Source organism: Cibotium barometz, chromosome 7 (genome assembly GCF_041138505.1).
Source record: "Cibotium barometz isolate CiBa-2024 chromosome 7, ASM4113850v1, whole genome shotgun sequence".
Taxonomy (NCBI): domain Eukaryota; kingdom Viridiplantae; phylum Streptophyta; class Polypodiopsida; order Cyatheales; family Cibotiaceae; genus Cibotium; species Cibotium barometz.
In genome coordinates, this window is record NC_141052.1 from 34,879,461 (window position 1) to 34,898,333 (window position 18,873).

Below are 18,873 nucleotides of genomic sequence, written 5' to 3' on the forward strand. Positions count from 1 at the left end.
TCCTTGTAAATGTGACATTTTGTAATTGAGAATGGAACCGTCATTCCACACCCTTGTCTCTCTCTCTCTCTTAGTTTGTCTCTCTCTCTCTCTCTCTCTCTCTCACACACACAATCAATCTCTTAGATTGTCCATTTTACTCTCTTGTGTTGGCATAGTGCTTTATGCATCGTGCTCCTAGTCAAGAGTCGCTCTTGCACACACATACACACAATTTCTTAATAAGCACTCCATTTTACTCTATCTTGTGTTGGCATAGTGGTTTTATGCATCACGCTCCTAGTGAAGAGATCTTATATTTTAGTCTACATTTTAGTCTTCCACCACATGGATCATAGGTGGTCTCTTGGCTTGACATTAAAAAGACTCTCTCTCTCTCTCTCTCTCTCTCTCTCTCTCTCTCACACACACACACCCTTACCCCCACCCATGTTGAAGTCATCATTGCACTTTTGCAAGTGTCATCAGTTGGATTATTTGCATCCACTAGCTTGGTTACAACAATAAAAACTCATCAAGGTTCTCGGTGGATGTTTAAAGATCATTTTTTTGCTCCTGTATCTCAAGATGTGGATTATGATCTTGTTAATATGGTTATTAATATTCTACAAAAAGAATGCCCCATGGGTGTTTCTAGAAAGTCTAAAAGTTTTTGCACGTTCAACTTGCTTAATGACATGGATTGCAAGGGATTTTTTAAAATATTACAATTGGATGTGATTTTGCAAGCCATTGAATGTTTTTTAACAAATTTGGAAAACACATCTTGCATGTAAGAAAGGTATGTATTAATCTATGCATAACAGCATAATCCCACGTTGAACTTAAAATACTTACTTTTTTGGCATTTAAATCTATGCATAAGAGCGGAATCCCACATTGAACTTAAACTACTTAGCTTGAAATTTTTGCATCAGAGTGGAATGTTAAATTTGCAGCAATGTGATGAGCTATGGTGGATCAAATGTTAGAATTAATATCATTAACAAAGAGATTAAATGATAATTAAGATGTGATTAGTGAGCAATTAATTGATAGCTTAATGTAGGCATGGATAATCAAAAACTAGCAAATTCTCATTAGGCCAATGCCTCAATTTAGTTTACATCCAAGCATCCAATCCCACTGATTTCTCCTTGATTCACTCCACCTCTTTTGCTTAATTTTCTCTCCACCTCTCCTATAATATCTCCACACCTCCTAAATCTCCTCATGCTATCCTTTATTCTCTCCTAGTAGATACTTTTCACCTTTTCATAGGTTCTCTCACATTTACAGATTCTCTTTTACAGCCTCTTACTAAGGGCTTGTTCCCGCACACACCCTAGTCACTTGTATATTTCAACACCTCTCCTCAAGTGAATACTCCTAGCACACCTAGACCCTATACCAAGTTTCCTTCTTACTTGATAGTCCGCGACCAGTGCCTCAAGTCCCTAAACTCATAGTCCTTGACACTCTCTCTCTCTATGTGTCCAAGGCTACTACAAGTGCCCGTGACCTTGACTAAAGTGCTCACACATACATCTACTACATGGCCTACATCATAAGTGGCTCAGAGGTGGTTTTACTCTGTTGGGACAGGTTATATTGGGTTGTGGGGTTTCTCTCTCTCTCTCTCTCTCTCTCTTAGAAAAGATGATCTGACTCCACTTCCTTTTAGGAACCTCCATGAAGTTTGCCGATGTCGTTCCTTCTCCACTGGGTTTGATGTAGCAGCCTCTTGCCATGTGTCCTGGCTTTCCACAGTTGTGGCAAGTGAAGGTCCTTCCTCCTACTCTGCCTCTTCCTCATCATCGTCTCTCGAGAGAATCCTCATCGGGTGAAGAATGCTTTTTCTTCTCTTGCTATTGAGTCCTACCATTTCTTCTCTTTGCCTCTGGTCTCTTACTCTAGTAAAGCTCCTTCTATCTCGTGTAGCTTCAATTTAGGTACATTCTTTAGTGTTGCTACAATGTTTTTATATTCACTTTTGTCCACACTCTTCAGAAGCACTGCTAGTGCCTCATCATCTTCTACCTTTTGCCCAATAACTGCCAGTTTTGTTGCTTAATGCTTTTATATCTATTCAAGTGTGTGATTAAAGGTTTACTTTCCTTCACATCCAATTTGTAGAATTGCATTAACAGATTTATCTTTGAATTTTTAGCTTGTGTGCCAAATAATTTATTGAGTTCATCCCATGCATCTTTTGCCCACTATATCCTTGTGATGTGATGAATGATTTCATCATTTAAACTAAGTGCGATAAGTCCCAATGCTTTTTCATTCCTGCTCTTCCACTCATTTTTCCCTCTCACCTCTGGGCATTCATCTCTTCCCTCAACTAGTCCCCACAGATTTTTCCTCACATGAGCAGATACATGGTTTTTGTCTGTCATGTGTAAAACTGCTCCCCATTAAATTTGGCTATCTCTTGTGCCTTACTTATGATGATGTGAAGGGGGTCTTACCTCTTGATCCAATTTCAAGATTCAAGGATAGTGTCTACCCTTTTACAACTCAATCTGGTGTTTAGGTGATGATTACAATAGATTTATGAGCATAAAATCACCAGAAGTTACATTAAACCAAGGGTAACAAATCTGTACGGAATGGTTGAAGTATCAAACCATCTCCGAATTGCAATCTGAAGTTATAGGGATCTGTATCAGATACCGAATGGCTAATTTGAACCCTCAGTTGTACCAAAAAATAGTGATTAGTATTGATTAATCATTGATTAGCAAATTAATCCTCTGTTTTGTGTGTAGAAAACAGAGTATGCGGGGAGTCCAGATCTGAGACCTTAGAGTTCAAATGAGCTCAAATCCTTTTCAAGGCCATTAATAGCAATTAGTCTAGTAGAGGATTAAGCCAAGAAACACAAGATTTGACCAAACATTGAATGATTAATCTCTGTTTTACCAAAGTCACCTACAGATTTGATTGATGAAGAGCTTGGATCTCACTGTAGACTTGATCAAATCAAAATCTTTCTTCGCCAGCTTGTAGAGCACCCTTGAAAACCCCTAGGGCCAAGAGAAATTAGAGCCATTGCATCTGATGAAGCAGAAATCTCATTTTTTCCTCAGAAATCTCATTTTTTCCTCAGAAAAATGGCGCTACAAAATTAGCAAAAATCAAGAGCTTGCGCCGGCCGTTTGAGTTTGATTGAATGGGCTGAAGCCTTGGGAGTATGACAATGTATGGCTAAGAGCTTAGAGGCTATTGTTAAGCGTGGAGGGAGATAAAGCCCCTCCACTAGCCGGGGGTATAGAGAGCTTGTTGAAAACACTTAAAAATGACTATTTCTTAATCATCTACTAATCCTAATTAGCAAGATAATGGACTCATAAATTTGATGGATTCTAGGCTAGGCTTTGATACCATGTTAAATTTGCAGCAATGTGATGAGCTATGGTGGATCAAATGCTAGAATCAACTTCATTAACTAAGAGATTAGATGATAATTAAGACGTGATTAGAATAATTAACTGATAGCTTAATGTAGGCATGGATAATAAAAAACTAGCAAATTCTCATTAGGCCAATGCCTCAATTTATAGAGTTTACATCCAAGCATCCAATCCCTTTGATTTCTCCTTGATTCACTCCACCTCTTTTGCTTTATTCTCTCCCAATAGATACTTCTCACCTTTTCACATTTACAGATTCTCTTTTACAGCCTCTTGCTAAGGGCTTGTTCTTGCCGCACACACCTCTTTGATTTCTCCTTGATTCACTCCACCTCTTTTGCTTTATTCTCTCCCAATAGATACTTCTCACCTTTTCACATTTACAGATTCTCTTTTACAGCCTCTTGCTAAGGGCTTGTTCTTGCCGCACACACCCTATTCACTTGTATATTTCAACAGAATCTCGAGTTGAACTTGAAGCACTTCCCTTACCTTACCTTTTTTGGCATTTAAATCTATGCATAAGAGATCCCACACTGAACTTAAAATACTTACCTTGAAATTTATGCATTAGAGTGGAATCCACACTGAACTTAAATACTTACCTTACCTTTTTTGGCATTTCAATCTCCCCCCTCATTATTACGAGCTCATTATTGCATGTAGAGGTAAACCCCAAAGACCGAGGGTTCACATTATACATATGTAACATAGCTTAGTGCGAGGAAAGTTAAAACATGTGTGAAAGCTAAAACAATTTGTGGAAGGTGATGATGGGAGCCTTACCAATTGGGCACAAGCTTCAACAAAGAAATATATCATCTGGGAGGTGCTACAAGTGCAAGATACCCAAAGAGGACTCCTGACATGCCTTTCGGTGTTGTCCTGCTTATGGACTCAGTTGGGTAGGTGGGATATGTCTATACTTGATGTCAAGATCACTTGGCCCCATTGCCACTATTTGGTAAATGTGTAGGACTAAATTGAGGAGATTATTATTATATTAGATATGCTTAGGTTCACTATGGTACTATGGAGAGCAATCAACCTATGGATAATATAAAGGTGAAGGTCAAATGCAAGATGAACTGTATTTACTTATATAGATGAATGATCTACATAATTCTAGCTATGAGGTGATGATAGGAAGATTCACAATCTTATGTGGAAGTGTCACATGTACATAGCAACTGATATTGTGATGTTTTCTTTCCAACTTGAGCCTTCCAGACACTTTGTTATGGCTCACCCTAACCCTACCTGGTGAACTGCAACTGTCGTGAGGATCTTTCCACTGGCTGAGCTCGTAACCCTTGAGGTCTCCAAGCTTTACAACTCCTTGAAAAGCAATTCCACCGCATCACGCGAGCATTGTCACATTGCCGTGTTGCACTACGGGTACTTGTCCCTCCTCTCACCTCACTTCACTCACACACACTCACTAGTATGCATTAGGGAGAGAGATTCGTAAGAGCAAGACTCAATTGCACAATGGGAGAGTATGTTGTATTATGAGAGATATTCACTTATATACATGGCCATAAGTGTTCACACTCACTTAAACTGTGGTCGATCAGGCGCTTTAGGCTTATAAGAGGCCTAATGCTATTACAATGAGTACTCTCATAAGAGGCCTAATGCGATTACAATGAGTACTCTCATAAGAGGCCTAATGCGATTACAATGACTACTCTCATAATATATCCATGAAGTACATCACTTATACGACTTCATCCTAACTTGCTACCACATGCTGTTGAAGCGGGAATCACCATAAATACTCTATCACACCATTACGGGCGCTCGTCCAAGTTGTAGCTTTGGACACTATTGCTTCATATCTTGGATGTAGGACCCTTTGGTGTATCTATCGTGACTCCTTGGTGGTAGATCTTGTTAACCCTAGAAATGGGTTAACATCCCCCCTTCCTGATGGTGGCGATCACGTCCTCGTGATCGCGTTAAAGACCTTTATGTGGGGAGAATGGACAAGCTTTGGCAATGGCTTTGATATTGAGTGACCTTCAATGAAAAGGTTAGTGGTTTATTGGGAATTCCTAACAGGGGTGGGGGGTGGGGTTTTTTGCGAGTGATTGCAATTTTATATTTGTGTGAGTTTTCTTTTTGGGTTTTTTGCTCACTTTGTTTTTTGCAATCATAAGCAAGGTTACATGTGATTTGTGTTAGTGGGGATGCTAAGAGATGTTAATAATGTGGGAGAGAAGAGAGGGAAGGATCTAAAGGAACGTAGACATTATCATCATAATGAGATGGTGATTCTCAATTCCTCATTTGATTCATTGAAACGAAATTCATCATTTGAAGAAATTGGCCTTCGATGATGTCCCTTTGTGTGGCAGGATTCTTGTCAAATGTTGTTGAGTAGGACCTGTTCCTGTATGCTTCTTGCCATGTGTTTTTATGTTTTTAGGTATAATTAAGTGCCTTATGAAGCAGATATACATGAAGTACAAGAATGAGTCAAATAGACTCTTATGAAGCAGATATACATGAAGTACAAGAATGAGTCAAATAGACTCTTATTGAACTGGTCTTTGTGTTGAAGTAGCCACTTGTTGTTGGCGAGGTTGACTTGCGAGGCTAATATAGATATCTTCACTAAGGATTGGAGATCATTGATTTGTGAATATGGTTGCGTCATGTGGAGAGGTTTGTAATTTGAAGGAAAATTCTAGGCAATGGGTTGTACCATTAACCACCATGGCTCCCCCATCCAGAGATGTACCTGGAAGTTGTCGATGGTGAGGCTTTGGTGCAAATGTCCTCCAATGCATGAGTATGGATATGTATTCATGGAGCAGATGCTACGTTAGTATAGCCAAAAGAATAGTAAGCTATAAGCTTAACAAAAATGGAATGGATATTTAAGATCCTTTGTTTGATAGCTTTTTATGACCCTTGTGGCCACATCCAATTGCAGAGATGGTAGTGTACGCTCCCATTGACGAACGGAGGAAATGGTTTCCGATGATACTATTACAAGGGGAGACGTAGACTCATCGGTTTTTTGTTGGGTGTTGACAAGAGTAGGTGTAGAACATGTAGAAACTTCTATATGAGTGTGTGCCTGGCATGAGGAGCTAGAAGCTTCATGTGGCTCCCCCCTTCCTGAGCTAGGTGGTAATGATCGATATCATTTGGGAATCCAAACTAACTCTGGAAGAAGTGGTGCGGAGTACTCTGTTACCTTTCTCTTACCACGGTCTTGAATTGTCATTGGGGTGGCAACAATTGGTTTGCAAGGTTTTACAGGTGATGTAGAGGGATTCAGCTTATGTTTTTAGGGACCCAAATCTGGTCATTCCCCTCATAGTACCCTTGGGCTACTAATAATTTTTTAGGGATCCATCGCGATGTTACATTGCCCTTTCTCGGGTGGGTAGCTACTTTCCTTTTATGAGGCTTCTTGGTGGCTGAACGAGATTGAGCAGGGGAAGTAGCTATTAACGAAGCTTTTGGGACCCACTTGTATGTGTTTTTTGGCATAGTAAGCAGAGCTTTAGAGACCACCCTGCATGTTTCCACTCTTGGCGTTGAAGCGTTAGAGGGGTGGCAAACAATCAAAGATGGTTTTGCCACTGGACTTTGTGATTTTTCATTATCTAGCATTTGAGTGGATGACTTAGGTGTGGGATTTTGAGCGGTCAGACCTAGTGTTGGTTCTTGCGTTGTGACTCATCTAGTTGCCCAATCGATATTGCACTTGGTGGCCATCATCCATTTGCACCCTAAGTTTACAGTCCCTTCCATGGTACCCCCGCCGCCGCAGGCATAACCAAAAAGCTTTGAATTACGGTCCCCTTGTCATAGGCAACCGGAGTGTGCAGAACTCCTGAGACGGGGGTTTTTTTCTTGTTGATTCCTTGAACTTGGATAGCGCTCTTAGATAAAGGTGATTTTCCAAGTTGACACCACACGCCATATGATAGCAAATTGTGTTGAGCTCCTGTATCCAATAATGCATTATACAGCACCTCCCCGTAAGGACTATGTAGCTCAATTGGGTATCTTAGAGGCGGGTCAGATTCCAGTGCATCCTCCTCTGCTTCCTCAAAAAATACTTGCGTAATTCCCAAGTTGGCTTCTCGTTGTCGCCTAGCACGCTGTTGACGTTCTTTGGCTTCGACTCTCGCTTGTATCTTTTTAAGCTCAGCTTGTTCTTTAGCTGCCTTCTTTTGATGGATTGCATGTAACTCCTCTTGGCTCAGTGGGTCATAGTATCTTTTGAATTTACTCCCATTAAGGAATCCAATGGTTTCAACTCCGTCGAGAGTCTCCACTCTGATGGTACCTTGTGGGGTAATTTCACATACTCTATACGGTCCCTTACCAGCATATTTGAGCTTCTTCTTTTCGTTACGCACTCCATACATCAGGACTTTATCCCCAACCTTGATGTCCTTGTCCTTCAGGTGGCGATCAAACCATTTTTTCCTTCTATCCTTCTCCACAAGGGCATTGTATACAGCCAATTGTCTTTCTTCGTTTAGCCGCTCAAGGATATATAGACGCTCTACTAAGGGATTACCATCCCAACCCTCTTGAGTAGCAACACGAAGACTAGGAATGACAAATTCCCACGGCATGACTGCTTCTTGGCCATATACCATTTTGAATGGTGTGCAATTAATAGCCACTTTGTACACAGTTAATAGCCACTTTGTACGCAATTAATAGCCACTTTGTATGCAGTACGATAGGCCCATAAAGCTGTCTCGTAAGCTTTAGATCCCAATCCATGCGATGAGCTTCAACTGTCTTTGTCAAAACAGAGATTAATGTCTTGTTTGTACTCTCGGCTTGGCCATTCGCTTGCGGATAATAAGGAGTAGATTTATGATGGGATATCATGAAATGTGTTGTGAGCTCCTTAATCACGTCATTTATAAAATGCGTCCCATTGTCGCTCACAAGTTCAAAAGGACAACCGAAGCGTGTGATTATATTTTCAAAGAGGAACTTGGCTGTTGTCCTCGCATCTGCCTTACGTGTCGCTTTCGCTTCAGAGCCCATTTGGTCATATAGTCAGTGGCCACAATAATATAGCGAGATTGTGTGTTTCGGGCCGCTGGGCTAATTGGACCTACAAAGTCTAAACCCCACTTTTCAAATGGTTGGTTTACTTTGATTGGATGTAGGGGCATCTGATCTTTCCGTTGGGGTTTCTTGTATCGTTGGCATTCATCGCAACCCTTCACAAAGAGTGATGCATCTTGGAACATAGTGGGCCACCAATACCCTGATTGTAAGATCTTTCATGCAGTTAAGTCTCCTGAGAGGTGACCACCGGCTACACCCATATGTGCCTCTTGCAAAATGTATAGATACTCATCCTCTCGGGCACAACGCCTAAGAACGTCATCCTTTCCTCTTTTATAAAGAGTCCCTGCTATCAGGCAACAGGGTTCGCATTCTTTGATCAGCTTTCGAGCTAGATCTTTACGAAGCTCCTTGGGTGGAAAGCCATTAACCAAAAAGTTAACAATCTTCTCACTCCATTCAGGCATTGTCTCCACCATGAACAGGGAAGTGTCAGGTAAGTCATCATCAACCCCCGTAGGAGCCTCACCATTAGGTATGCGAGACAAATGATCAGCCATAACATGTTTTTTGCCAGGTCTCACAACAACAGTGAAATCAAACTCAAGAAGAATCAATAGCCATCGTGTGATTCTTCCTGTGGAGCATGGTTTGTTTACCAGATACAACAATGCTTGATGATCCACATAGAAAACAAACTTGGTGGCAAGGAGGTAATAACAAAATTTCCTTACTGCATATATCATTGCCAATCCTTCTCGCTCCGTAGTGGTGTAGTTCATCTCAGCATCATTCAACTGGCGAGGACTGGCAAAGCTAATGGGGTAGTCTAGCTTGTGTTCTCCAGGTTGAGTTAACACACACCCAATAGCAAAGTTTGATGCATCAATATGCACATGGAAGAGTAAATCCCAGTTAGGCATTCTCAAGATTGGAGCACTCGCCAAGGCCTTCTTTAATAGCTCATAGGCACGGTCACATTCTTCGGTCCAAATAAACTCGATGAGAAGCTTATACAATGGTCGAGCTATCTCGGCAAAGAAGAGAATAAACCTTCGATAATAACCAACGTGGCCCATAAAGCGTTGGACTCCCTTGTAGTTGGTGGGTGGTGGCAATTCCAAAATGACCTTGATTTTACTCTCGTCCGTGGAAATCCCATTTTTGGACACTATATGCCCTAAGATAACTCCGTGTTTAACCCAGAATTGGCATTTGAAAGGATTCAAGGAGATGCGATATAATCTACACCTTTCAAATATTTTTCGTAAACACATCAAGTGCTCATCCCAAGAGGAATGAACACAAAGATCATCTAAGAAAGCTCCACAGAAGTCCCTTAGATATTCCTTAAAGGCCGTGTTTATCAATCGTTGGAATGTTGCAGGTGCATTGGTCAAGCCAACAAAAGCCATGACGCGGAAGGCAAACACTCCAAACTCCGTGATAAATGCTGTTTTAGCTTGGTCCTCGACTACAATTGTGATCTGATTGTAACCCGAGTACCCATCTAAAAAGCTATATGCCTCCTTGCCCGCCACTCTTTCAAGCACATGTTCAGAATATGGCAAGGGGTAATGATCCCTTCTGGTGGCTGCATTAACCTTTTTGAGATCAACTCACACTCTCACATTCTTCTTTGGTACGATGACTATCAGAGAAACCCATTCTGAGTGCTCAATAGGGTATATGAATCCACATTTTACAAGCTTTTCAATTTCCTCTTGTACAATCTTTGCGTACTTAGGATTCATTGGGTAGGGACGTTGCTGGACTGGTTTAGCAGTGCTAATCATTGGAATCGTATGTTGCACCATAGAGGGTGGAACACCCTTCATATCATGATATGTCCAAGCAAATATGTCCTTGAATTCTTTAAGAAGCTTTGTAAGTGCAGCTTCTTCCGCCTTGGTGAGGTTTTGAGCAATAAAAACTGGTTTAGACTCCTCACCCGCATCTGCTAATTCCATCTCCTTAACTACTGCAGGGCCATCGTAGACACCGCTACTCCCATTGGTAGGCGTTTGTTGGGCTTTTGTGTAGACCACTTTACGTTCCCCTGTGGTAAATGATTTGAAATGCTCGGGTGCGGGGTGTAAGTCTACTGGTTCTTGTTGTGCCAGGCTTTTTTCTTTCAATTCCACTTCCTTTTGTTGCTGAGCCAACTCTTAGTTTTGCCGCCTTCTTACAGTACGACTTAGTTTCGGCTTCACTTCGATTTCTAATTGGGCGACATCATGAGGTTGTGGAATACACCACATGACACTTTGGAGGTATTGTCCCCAATTATCCGCAATTGCTCCTACATAACTAAGCCATTCTGCAGTGGATCTTTCCTTGTTTATTGCAGTGCGTACATTAGCTCAATAGCGTTGGCGCTTATGTCTCGTTTTCTTCTTACCAAGTTTTTGATTTTTGTTTCTATCAGATTCGGACTCACTTGGTCGATCTTCACTTGTGTCCTCCTCACTTTCGGATGAACTGCAAGAGGTCACTGTCCTAGGCCTTGAGCACCTTGCTCCCACATTTGGGTGAATATTTGATTCATCCCCCCCATCAGGCTCAGAGTTAGTTTCTTCTTGAGATTCATACTCAGAGTTGCATTGGTCAGAGTCTTCGCTACTTTCAGTGTCAGTGGAGTTTGCCACTTTCTCGCCATCAAGAGTCAAGTGCATAACACCTATCTTGTTTAGTGGCACTAATGGTGGCATATCTTGCCCCTCAGGTGTTACCCAACTTGTGCCTCTATTTTCCCATTTGTCTATGGGGTTGCCGCTAGGTGTACCCAATTCACGTTATCCGACTTAGTCATACCCGGTAGGACATCCATATAAGGAGAATCTTTCCCATCATCAGTCTCTTTTTTGCATGTATAGCAATACCTTAATGGGGCGGAGTGAATAGTGGTATCCGCAATGATAACCTTGCTTCCTAAAGGATGTGCACGACCATTCTCAAGATCAACTCGAATGATAGAGTCTTGGAATTGTAGATAGACATGGTTTTTCGACCAGTCATGCACCATTTGTGCTTCCCTCATGAAAGGACATCCTAAGATCATTTGATATGGCATAGGATGCTTGGAGAAATCCATTACAATGAAGGTATGTCGTACCTTGTATCCCAGAACCTTGATCTTAAGGTCCCTTAACATTCCAATAGGTTTAGCAATAGTTCCGTTTGCCATCTTAACCACTATGTTTGTGACTTCGAGGTGAGGTCTCCCCATAGATTCCCAACAGTTTTTAGTCACAATGCTCACTCCAGCACCACCATCAAGGATTCCCTTTAGAGTTAATCCCTTGGTAGTAATGGGGAGGGTTGGATTAGATTCGTTGCCTTCAAAGTACTGTCCCAACTTGTTAACAGGTATTTCAATGACCGAATCTTCATCTAAGTTGGGTTGTAGATCCCAATTCTCCCCTTCATCTTGAAGCGTGTCGGGTCTATCCATATTTACAAATTGTGGTAGCCCCACCTTTAGTTCTCCATTGAGAAATGTCTGAAGAGCTAAGAATAGCTCAGGATCTCCGTATAATTTGGATATGATCGTGGTTCTGATTTCAGAGGACATGAAATCCATTAGCTTAGACACATTCAACGGTACTTTTCGAGACATCGCCCCTTGACTAGGGACTGGTGAAGATGGAATCACTTCCTCTTCGATGGGGTCAGGCATTCCCTCACTAAACATTCTTTCAAGCAAAAAGGGTGTTTGCCCACTTCCTGATGTCCTATCCTCACTTTCTTCCCAAATGATACTAGGTATAGCTAACGGTTTATGGTTCCTGTGAGGCTAAACTTGTGTAGGAAACACTGTGTCTGGAATCACAATCCTCGGATGAATCTATCGAGCAGTTGGTTATTATTGAAGCGCTCATTGGGAGTGCAGCAAGAATTTAGATGCTTCAATCGACTTATAAAGTCTCTCACTGACTCCACTTCCTCGCGTTCAGCTTTTTGGAGTTGAGATGCTACTCCCCAAAGCACACCCTCACGTATGTATTCTTTCAAGAACAATCTCTTAAGAGTGGGGTAGTGAGTGCGCTCTTCAACCCTTAAGGTTCGATACCAATCTTCGGCCTTCCCACTCAAGGTTAAGCCTAAGGCTTTACACTTATGCAGCTCATTGTGCTCTTCCAAGGAATCACACACGTGTTCAAAGACTTCAATGTGCTTCCTAACATCCTCGTTACCACTGAAGTTTTGAGTGAGCTTAGCCACTTGTACTGCCTTGCTTCTAGGTTCTCTCTCAGGCATACCCCGCATGTTTTTCGCAATAGATCATCCGATCGTCTGAGCAAACGCTGCGAGATCACCTAGGTGAGCAGGCATAGCTGGTGGAGGCACTTCTGGGATAGCTTGGCTGATAGGAGTTAGCGTTGGTCTGGGTATGTTGGCAAATGACGTAGGATATGATATGTGGCTAGGCCTAGCTCCTCTTGGATAAGGGTTGTGATAAGGCGATCGTGGAGCATACGCCATTGGCATACTAAGAGGCGTAGGAGCTACATGAGCATGAGTAGCGATAGGTACATAGGGTCGATAGGCACTGATCGATAGGCACTGGCACGCACTGTTGTAGGTACTGTTCCACTAGGTAGCGGTGTCGTACTAACTACAGTGGTAACAGGTGCGCTTTCTGTCATGCTCATCATTGGGATAGGCATTGTGGATTCCTTAATGGAAAGTTGAGCCAAGGTTGGAAAGCTAAAGTTACTGCTCGTGGGCTCAACTTGCATTGAGACTCCAGGCGAAACAACATACGAAGGGTCTATGGGACTCACCGAGGGAGTCTCCAATTGTGATAGGGTTGGTTGTTTGGCCTTGCCCGTATCCAAAAATCTCATAGGACCAGTGGAAACTAGGTTCACTCCCCTATTTTGCCTCTCAAATTGGATAATTCTATGAATAACCTCACATATCATTTGTTGTTGCTCCTCTAGATTAGTGGCGCTAGATGTAGATCGTAGGACTTCTAACCAACCTACATGGTATGTGTAACCCGTGTATAGGTCAGTTAGAGTCTCTGTGTGTAGATCATATTCCCAATTTTCATTGAGAAATATCCCATCCAGACTTGGTGTGCCAAACGGTTCTCTTGAAGTGGACGCAATGTCACTTCTTATGGATTGGCTTCTAGGGACCTCTACTTTAGGAAGAGCATCGGAATGTGAATGTGGTAGCTCAGTAGGGCCCTCATTAAACGAAGTGGGTAGAATATCCACATGGACACTCTTTGGGAGGGTAGGGTCCACATAAGATGTGAATGGCGAATCTACTACACCTCCTTCCTCATTTACTTCACTTGTCGCATGTGCAGAGCGTGTAGCTCTACTAAAGGTCTCTATTAGATGACTAAACATGCTAGATCCGGGTTGTGGGGCCCAAACTGGCATGTTTTGGCTTGTCTCCTCAAGGTTCTTGGTAGGGTGCCCTTCCATGGCTTCTGAGTCAGAGGACGAGTCACTATCCACTATTCGTGGATCTTGGGTTGCACTCCCTTGGGTTCCAGCCGAAGGCCAAGATGCTAACGTGGAGGGATGGTGTGAGCCTGCGTAAACTGAAACGCTTTCTAGTGGCTCACGCTCTAGCACCCGACCAGAACGTAGATGCATGTGACGTGGTTACCCCACGTGCGTTGGTAACTACCCTTGAAGCACACACAAGTGGTTTCTTGGGTATTTCGCACCCCGTTTTTAGATTGCTTTTAACTCGTTTTTGATCCCCTTACTTACGGTCGAACTTGGACTAGGGCGTGTAATAGCTTAAAACGAGCGTATCGTTCAAAGGGTCCTAGCGTGCTTTACAGCACCGTGTTTGCCTATCCGGAGCTCTCGTGGTCCTCAAAACAGTCCGTTTCCCTATGGGGGAAGGGGCAAAAGCCTATTTGCTTGTGGAGGAAAGGGTGAGGGCTTTATCCCACATGCTCACTTTACTCCTTGGGGAGTGGGCTACATATAGGGCACAACTTCCCATAAGCTCTCACTTGAAAGAAAGCTATGGAGGCTCACTCTCCTATATATATATCAAAAGACCGAGACCGAGGCCGGGGTCCATTGGGAGTTTTTCTCTTCAAAAAATTTTTCTCCAATTAAAAAATCTTTCCTCTCCACACGTTTGGTTTTTTCTTTAAAAACAAAATTTAATTTTTTATTTTTATTATTTTTTTATTTTTTGAAATTATTATTTATTATTTTTTATTTTTTTATTTTTTGAGATAAGTTTTCTAGGGTTTCTTTCTAGGTTTCAGCCTTGGCCGCGGCGCGGTTCGCACACAGCACAGGTCTGGGGATTTAGAAATCCCCCTCACACGCAGAAAACCAGATACCAGAACGCACGCCCACACGCGGAGCGAAAAAATAACAAAAGAAACAGAAATGCAGAAGACAAATTGCAGAAACAGATTGCAAAACACGGAAACACCTCAATAACAAACACACAGTCGCTTTTCTACAATGTAAATTAAACTTCACACAGCAGCCCGAGCTGCAAACTGGAGCTTGGTGCAGGGCAACTCCCCGGCACGGCGCCAAAAATGTGCACTTTTGTCGCACAGGTCGTAGCTGGGGACTTGCCAAACACCGTATGCGAGCCACGAATGGCTGCAAGCATACAACCAGGAAAGCAAGCTCAAACAGAATGCAAAAGGTGTGTCACTCACCGCTCAACCACCGCCTTGAAGGATTCCCACGTCGCAGTGAATAAGGAGCCGCCGCCGTCGCCGCTCTACCGCCTCTCCGCCGCCGTGCCGCTACTCAGTGCTCGATCGCTCTCTCACTCTCTCTCTCTCTCTCACACACACGCAGGAGAAGGAAACCAAGGAGATAAGGTAAGAGCACTCTTGTATTCACAACACATGAGAATGAGGGTTTTAGGGTTACATTTGACTCTTATAGGTGACTTGGCCATTCACACATGGGCGCCCATACATGGCCGGCCGATCCTAACCCTCACCCATACATGGCCGGCCGATCCTAACCCTCACCCTGCTGATATTCAAGGTGCACCTCTCATCGGCGATCACCCAATCCCCTTACCCTTAACATATGGTGCCGACAAGCCCGGCCCATGACTCAGAATATTTAAATTAATGACGTAAAACATAGTACGTCTCAATGTCCGTCATAGGTTAACATAGGCCATATGTGTGACTCTCTTGTGTTTGTGTGTGTGTATTTTTTTTTTTAAACCACCTTGCGCGCAACAGGTTCTTGTGGCTATTCTCCTTTTTAAGAGAATAGGTTCTTATGTCTGCCGTGTATTCAATACATCCCCAAATTCAGCCTGATGATTGCACAAAATTGCGTATCAAGTACTTGTCCCTTTATTCACTGATTCCTTTCTCCAAATCCTTTGAACCAATCACATGTAGGCATAACATAACCTTCAATTTTTTCCAACATACATGTGACCATTAACATTCTTTACATCCAGTGCCATCAAAACCATCAATTTATCACCTGAAAACCTGCCTTAATATTCTAACATCTCACAAGCAAAATAACATAGCATATGTACCACATATTCTTGTGATTTTTGAAAGTTCTCTATCTTGCATTCAAAAACCCAGCTAAATAGAATTTGAAATCCAAGCTTGAAGGCTCTCCAAAGTAATAATAAAAAAAACTTATACAAGACCTCATTCGAAAGCCTTTTGAGGGAAACCTAAAAAAAAAGCATTCGCTTATCTCTTTAAAAGAAAAAGAAACGAATTTCAGATTTCGCTTCTTTTCTTTTATTCGCCACCTTGCTGTAGGCGTGAGTACAGTGTTACATGTAGCATGAAGGTTTTTCTGAGAATCGTATCCTTCATTTCCTCTTCAGTTTGAAACCCAGGACATCATGAACAGTCGCCGTCGTCAAGAAATTGCAAGCACTGGTCTTCTTCCTCTCTGGTTATGATTTCTGCATCCTGGTTTCTTTTCGCCCCCACGCTCTGGTTATTTCCCTTATTTTTCCCGCAAGAGATGCGACGTTGCATCACCTTTTTCCGGTTAGGAGAATCGGCCTTTCCATTTTTTTAAAAAAGCTGCGCTCGTTTTTTGCTTGTATTGCTTCGAGAGATTATTACACGTAAGCTGCCACGCCAGATGTATCATATTCACTCCCTTCATTACCAATATGGAGAAGCAAGTATGCATGTTCATCCGTCGACACCAATGATGCCCATCATGTAAGCGGTTGCATCATGGTGCTCAGCCTCTTGTAAAGCTCTAGCGAAGGCCTCATCATTTTCATAAAGGGACCCATCAACCGCATCTTCCTCCTCCTCATTAGCATACTCATAGTCAAAGCTGCCCCACTGCTAGCTCTGGACCAACAAGCTGAGAGAAGCTCTTTTTGATGGCTCGACGGGCTTGGATGAGTTCTCACAACACTGGCTCCCACTGAATTTCTTTTAACTCATCTGGCATCAAACCTTTACGTTTCCATACATGTTAAGAAGGGTGTTCCCTACTACAAGGTCCATCATATGCATAAAACTCCATAATTCACACCACACTCATGTACAAAAACTCCTAGATCTGGCTCAGCCTCAACTCATCTTATTGAACCTCATTTACAATATGAACATATGTACATGGCATCATATAATGACTCGTCATGGCACTTAACTCATGCATCTGGATTTATATTTGATGGCCTCACATGCATGGTTTCACACCATAGACGTGCCGTGGCACGACATCCACCCCCTCTAAACCTGCACATCCTCTGGTATGTGCCAAATCATCATCAAGGTCCACATATAACTGGATGTCGTCTTCATCTTCTGCATTACCAGGAAGATCATTCTCTTCCTCTTCAACCATATCCATACTACCACTGTCAAGCCTCTCATCTTGAGTCTCTTGTGAATCAAAAGGATCACTATCATGCCTTCTTTTAAATATCTTGATTCTTTTGCCTGCCACAAGATTCTTTATTTGTGTACCATCAAGCTCACACAGAGTATACGTGGCATTTCCATGCACATGCTTGACAATGTAAGGGCCAAACCATCTTTTTGCAAATTTTCTTTGAACAGTGAATTGGTTGTCAAGGCTACTATCATACATTAGAACCCAATCACCTTCTTCAATAGGTTTTGGCCGGAGTTTGTGTCTTCTATCAAACCTTTCTTTATTTTTCAACCTTGCATCTTTTAAGCGAGCTTTAGCAAGCTCTACATCTCCAGGTCTCCTCTCCAACTGTCTTATTCGCAATGCAAGGAGGTCATCTCTGCTCAATCCTTCCACCCAGGGCAATACATTCCAAGTTAGAACTACTTCTTCAACTGGCATCACTGGCTTCTGACCATACATCAATTCTGCAGGCATGTATCCTGTCACTGAGCTATGAGTTGTACGGTCAGCCCACAAGGCATATGGTAGCAGCTTTGGCCACTCTCGCATTCTTTCTCTGCATGCCTTAGCCAAAGCTTTAATGATTGGAGGATGTCCTCGCTCACTTTTCCCATTGCCCTCAGGATTGTAAGCACATGTTAGGGACAGTTTGATACCAATTCTAGAGAAGAATTCCCTTGCTTCTTCAACATCTAGCTCACCCCTATCAGCTGTTATTTTCCCAACACAACCATACCGGCAAATCACATCTTCCAAGAGAAATTTGCATACTGTTTCCGTACTCTTTGTTCTAAGAGCACGCCCTTCTACCTGATTTGTCAACTCTTCTCTTGCAAGTGCTATATACGGCATCTGCCAAATTCCCAAAGGCATTGTAACTAGATCCACTACCCATTTATAGTGCATGGCAGGTGGGTAGGTTGGTTGCAAGCCATCATGATGCCGCACATTTGAGTACATTTGGCATACCATGCATGTTTCCACATATTGGGAAATATCCTTGTACATTCCTTTCCACCAATATTTTTCCTTTATTTTGGTAAAGGTGGCCCACACACTTCTATGTCCAGCCCAGAGACTCTCATGGAATTCTTCCACAAGCTTTCCTTGAGTCTCTTTATCACATATGACTCTTTGCGGCATAGCATTCCTCTGCTTAGGATGCTTCCAGAGATACCCATCCTTTAGGAAATAACCATATGCTTTTCTGCAGATCCTCTTAAATTCTGAGTCTGACCAATTTTCTTGCCTTGTCAGAGTACTCAAATATTGACCAATATGCAACCAATCTCCTTCATATATTTCCTCAATAAAAGACTCAAGTGCATTTGATAGGCAAATATGGTCCCCTTTTGCATATGCTGTAGTATAGAACTTTGTACCCACATCATCAATGTCACTAATCATCTCTTCCTCATCTTCATACCTGGCTCTTGATAGCATATCTGCAACTAGATTATCTTTTCCCGCAATATGCTCAAACTCAGGATTTAGTGACTTGATATAAGCAATCCACCTAAGCATAGCAATATCTGGAGTGGTACAACTTGCTATCATCCCAAGAA